The 5937-nt window shown below is 29.0% G+C and overlaps 1 long non-coding RNA gene across 17 annotated transcripts in view; it reads right to left on the bottom strand.

The window, feature by feature from the left end:
- Positions 1–2605: 2605 nt before the first annotated feature.
- The window catches only part of LOC128127035 (uncharacterized), a 4014-nt gene continuing 682 nt past the window's right edge, over positions 2606–5937 (bottom strand). Inside the window, exons 3-11 of one of the 17 annotated variants that reach the window (XR_008225079.1) lie at positions 5824–5841; positions 5679–5740; positions 5529–5615; positions 5353–5421; positions 5071–5269; positions 4494–4540; positions 3306–3436; positions 2972–3071; positions 2606–2892 (exon numbers count right to left, since the gene is read on the bottom strand). This is a non-coding gene — a long non-coding RNA (uncharacterized LOC128127035). Of the gene's footprint in view, positions 2893–2971; positions 3456–4493; positions 4600–5070; positions 5270–5352; positions 5425–5528; positions 5842–5937 lie in introns of all 17 variants that reach the window. The other 16 variants (XR_008225077.1, XR_008225065.1, XR_008225072.1 and 13 more) reach the window with 16 other exon arrangements.

The raw sequence follows: 5937 nt of genomic DNA, 5'->3' as shown, positions 1-5937 counted from the left end.
AATCTGTCAAAAGGCTGAAATGAACTCACACGAAAAGAAAACTAATCACCATATCAAACTATCTGCCAAAGTGAATTATCCGGCGCTGCTGCATCGTGCGGGTATCCTACTAGTATGTGTATGTGTGTGTCTATATATATATATATATATATATATATATATATATATATATATATATATATATATATATATATATATATATATATATATATATATATATATATATATATATATATGTTTTGAACTTCCCAATGATGTGTAACACCACTTACCTTACTACTCTTTTAGCTAACAGTGACCTTAAGCCTCAATTTGTTATAAAGGAGGTGACTAAATATAAGAGGTTGTATTATGTTTAGCATGCATTCGACTATGACGGGAACCGATGTCAATCAGACTAAAACTGAATTTTTTTGTCCCAAGGAAGGTGATGTCCAAACTTGAATGGATTCACTCCTCCTTATCATTGAGTCAAGCTAGCATGAACCAACACAATGTTCTTCAGGTGAGTATTACAATTAATGTACTTTTTTCACTTGGGACATATCAATATCACACTTGACTTCCCATTTTGCAGGTTCTATCTAATTATCGAATTTATTTAAAGTGACTTGTATGGAAATATTGATTATTTTACCACAAATAAAAGCTCCTACAATATGAATTATCCGATTATCAGTTTCCAATAATCTTAATGAACTTCCGAATGTAAAATTTTAGTAGGAACGAAGGAATGGTATAGTCAAATCACAAATGCGGTTGATTGTATCTCATTAATGCAAATTTAAGGTTGTCCATACAACAATAACATAATCAATTGCAATAACAATTACTTTAAACGAAAAACACAAATATCAGGTTAAAATGTGGAGATGTATGTTTAATTTAGATACTTACAGTAATATGAGCCATATACTGACCGAAACGAAGAGGAACGTGAATAGAAATTTGACTGGAGACATTTTCTTGCAAAAATACTCTCTTTTTTATGTACAAATTTCTATTCAATTATTGTTGAAAAACACCAGATTCAGTGCAAATCACTCCATCATTTTCACCTCTTTAAAACGCTAAAATCGAATCGAAAACTATTTGACAAATAAATCATGAAGCCTGGGATGATGATGGGAAAAGAAGATAGGTAACAAGATAATTTTGGAGGAAGTGGAAAATGTCAAAATGTAAGATCTAAAGGAGAAAAAGAGAGATCATAGAATGTTGTGATCCGTGAAATGCTAAGAGATGATAGAGTATAATTTGAGAGCCAATATTTTGTTTTTCGTTTATCAGAGATGTTTGCAACAAGCGCATGTGTTCTTGAGGTAAACTCCAATCGAAGTTCTCCCCCGAGAGTATGGCTCCATTCCAATACTAGTCCCTAGAGTTTTAATTATTACAGTTAAGCTTTTTGTTTGAAGTTTTGTTATAAATTGGTCATTTCTTAATGAGGTCAAACTGGTCTATTTGTCATACTAATTGTTTACCCGCGTTAAGTGACGAATGTGAATAACTTTTTCAGAAATTAATTTTCACAAACGTTTAGTTCTTTAGCGGAAATAGTATTACTTTAAAGAACGTAACATACAAGGAAAATTATTACTTTAAAATGTAAATAATTATTAAAGATCTATAATCTATTTTTTTTTTCTAAATATAAACAATTATTATCATAAGTCAGAGTAAAACATATATCACGACATATATTCTCTAAATCATATTTATGCTAAAAACTAAATAATGAAGGGCATTTGGTTATTTTTTTCAAACTTTTATGTTTTGTCTTGTATAACTATGATATTTTATAAAGTAAATTTTAAAAAATAGAAAAGTTATTCAAAGACAATGACCACTTTTTAAAAAATCAATCAATAATTAACTGTTTATAATCAGCTTTTCCGGAAAACAATGCAATTTCAGTCAATAAAAACATTTAAAAAATTAATTAGGGTGTCCATATTGCAATATAGGGTGTCTTTTTAGCCAACCCCTTGTGAAAATAGAAGGGTTGAAAAATAAGTTTCTAAAAATCTTAAATGCATGTCGAAGTAGAACAACCTATATAATTGTTTACAATGAAGTGTCATAATATACTCTAGTCCTAAAGTCATAGCTAGCTGCATATCTTTATGATTTGCCATGGATACATCAAAAGTCCATATATCATCTTTTGAATTTAAAAATTACTTCCAAAATTATTCATTTATATCTCTTCCTTTCATTTTAATATATATTCATTTTATAATTTTAATAAATAACTAGATGGAAATCCCCGCGTTGTAGGGGATGGATTTAGGCAACTTCGATCATTTTGTGTTTTCATGTCCATTTCATTTCTCTTGTGTTCAACTATAGTTCATTGCCTTAATTGGTATTCATCGTAAAGTATGTTGCTATTTTCTGCAATTCGCCTATTTATGTAAGGACGTAACAAAATAGAACAAAACTTTATGAATTATGTCCGTGTCTGACAATATATAAATAGGTTAAAAAGATTTTGATATCAATTATGAATCCCAAAAGTGTTACATTGGAGAATATAAAGATTGTAATTTGGAGCGAATATAAAGAGTGTGACATAATAGTTTTTACTGACCACACAGCAAAATCAAGTTAAATCCACTTACTCATCTAATATTAATAACACACAAAGCAAGAAAAATAGGTTAAATGTCATGTTTTTACATCTTTTTATAGGAGATCAAATATTGTATCCAAAAGAGTAGAATAAGATGTATACAACTACCAAAAGAAAAAAGACAAATATACTCTCATTATCATTAAATTTTTGGCGAGACTCAATAGTCTTAACAACTCCATTTCTTAATCCACAAAAAACATTATAGCTTTCTCTGTTCTGTTCTGATCAATTGCTCTAGAAGGATGGGTTCAAAGCTGAAAAAAATACACATTAAAATGAATTTAATACAACAATATGCAAACAAATTGAGTCAGAATAACATTGTTCTCTTACCAGCAAATGTGCTATGAAAATTATTGGAATTTATGTGCTCCATTGTTGGATCATTCGGGTTGAGCAACATGAATATAAGTTCTCTTTCAGATGCAAGGGCCTGAACTTGACAGAAACAAAAAAGTAGTAAATGACCATTTTAACATTCTGTTTGTTTATATTGAAGACTAATATCATACCTGATGCACTTCAAAATATATTTTTTTGTGTTAGAATTCAATAAGAATTCATCTATCATATTCTCAATTCAGATCATCGAGTACTTCCAAATGAACCAATTGGTATTCAAAAGTACATAATGTAATTTGTCCAATTGTGATTTGGATTTTCTTACCATGAAATTTGGTAATTCTCATTTTGTTCGTCCTCTGCATTCAAACATCCTCAATCTACTCAAGCAGTTGTCTTTGTTGTTGTATAAACATGTTTACAGAGTTTTTATTTGACACAATTCGTATGGGTTACCTGTTAACAATGTATGAACCTAAAATATTATTACAAACTTCAGAGTAATAAAAAAAATATAGTTAACAATATATCAATAATATCACTTAAAGATATTAATATTGACTTCCGAACATATAATCCCGAAGTGTAAATTACATTTTTAGTCAATTAGGCCTGATTTTGGTCAGGTTCTGCAATATTGTTCCTTGTTTCAGTTCCCTTAATGATTTTCGTCCTCCTTCCATAAAAAAATGACTATATTTACCTTTTTTTATTTTTATTTTTTATAGAAATTCGTTATTTAGTATAACTTTGAATTCACAAAATTAGATTAAATCACAAATATTTATTTAAGAGTAAAAAAAATACAACTATAGTCATTTATTTGGTACAGGGATCAAAATTGTTACCACACTTCAAAAAAAATGACCAAAAATACAACTGAATTTTTGCAACAAAAATTATAAAAATCAGGTATACAAAAGGACCAAATCAAGCAGCAAAACGTTGTCGTCCTTCTTTTGTGCCCCAAAACTAAGTTTGAACTTTAAAACAAATTTAAATATGTTTAGTTTCAAAAAAGCATATTAATAAATACATAACACATGATCTCAAATTCTACAAACTGAAATTTGTTGGTGTTTAATTCAGTAAAAAAGTACATGTGGTTAATCTGAAATGCAATAGGTTTATCCTCAAAAACTAACCCCACAGTTTGTAGTAAGCACAAAAACATAGATTTTGAGATTACTTGCACTCTAGTCATTTTTACACTTAAAAGGACGATTTACAAATCTTAGGCACATCAAAAACGTGCTTGAATCACCACCAATGTAAATACTAATTTATCATGTGTCATATGCTAAAATTAAACGACTTGATACAAAAATATAATCAACAATTAGTGAAATAGAATCAATTGATCCCAAACTTTCAGAGAAAATAGACTCAATTAATCCCTAACTTTAAGAGCAAGTAACATATAGTTTCGTTACAAATTTTGACAGATGTGTGCCAAGAGGGTTTAGGCTTTAAAAACCAAATAAATATATAAAGAAAGTTGACCATATTGTACCTTTATTATCTTCTAGCAGATTCATTAGTTTCGTAGCCAACTGCTACCTACAAAATTATAGAGCTATTATAACTCTTGTGTCATGACTATATCGGCAGACATATATCTGGTCAACAAAACGAAAGAAAAAACGAAAATAAATTCATTGACATTCTATTAATCAGATAATTGGCAAAAGAAAACCTATCTTTCCTCATTTAGTCACCAAGAATGAACATTTTTTTTTCAAATTTACTTATAAACTCCATAGTAAACATAAGGATAAGATGGTCATTTATTCCAAACAAACATTATTTATCCACTTAACAAAAAAAAAAACATTTTCAAGAAAATAGTTGTGTACTTGGAGGCGACTTGCTAAATTGTCCCTAGTAATTCCATCCAAATATCATCAAATCAAGAATCCGTTTAGACAAAGCTTCTACATTTAACAGAAGCAACAAACTTTCTATGAAAGATCAATTGACCAAAAAACATGAGGCTTCTTTCGGAGGATAAAATGTAATTAGAAATATAATCATAAATTTATAAACATGATTTATTACAAATGCATAGAGTTGGAAGAAAAGAAGCTCACAGAAATCAACTCTTTGCGAGCACCCTGTAATTAATCATTGCTTGATCTTTCTTTGATTATCAATGCTTGATTAAGGCATTAAGCGCTTCCAAATCTTGAAGTTCCTCTTCTTTTTCTATTAGATCTTTTTCAGTGTACTCTAATTTATTCTTTGCTCCAACATAACATCCTCAGTGGACTCTAATTTATTCTTTCCAGGCTGCACATGAGCTGAACTTATCAGCTCTAGTTCATAGCTTTGTCTAATGGATAAATAATTACAGATTTTTAGAAGATTAGAACCTGAATTTTGTGAATATTCGATGAAGACTTCACATATTAGTGGCTCCAAAAGATTAGCAAGCAATTTATCTGCTTTGAAACGGAAAAGAAAATAATAATTATTTTATTACTTAATGAATCAATATCAAAAAAAATACTACAAAAGGATATGTTATAGAATATTAGAATATTGATACCTTGAAAGGATGAAGAACTAAAGAACCTGGGTTGTACAATAGATTGATGCACATAGACGTGATACTAATGGATGAATGTGAAAATACCTACAAATATGATTTCATAGTAGAAGATATAACTAAAAAAATATAGAAAACAAAAAATGGTACCTGGCTTGCTAGATAACAGACAATGTAAATCATCAAATTTTCATTATCTTTTGGGAGTTCTTCTAACAAATGAATGGTTTAAAAAATTGATGTTAATATATGTACAATGAAATACATGTGTTGCTGACTTCATCATGTAATTTACCACAGATAAAAGTAATGTCTGAAACATACACAGACAGGAAAAAGAGTAAATTGGTTGAACAATGGCATCCCAAGTTACAAAAAAACATGTTTAAACTGCGAAATTACTTTAACC

Source organism: Lactuca sativa, chromosome 7, assembly GCF_002870075.4.
Source record: "Lactuca sativa cultivar Salinas chromosome 7, Lsat_Salinas_v11, whole genome shotgun sequence".
NCBI classification, from domain to species: Eukaryota; Viridiplantae; Streptophyta; class Magnoliopsida; order Asterales; family Asteraceae; genus Lactuca; species Lactuca sativa.
The sequence above is the reverse complement of the archived record's forward strand: the minus strand, read 5'-3'. Positions and strand labels throughout refer to the sequence as shown.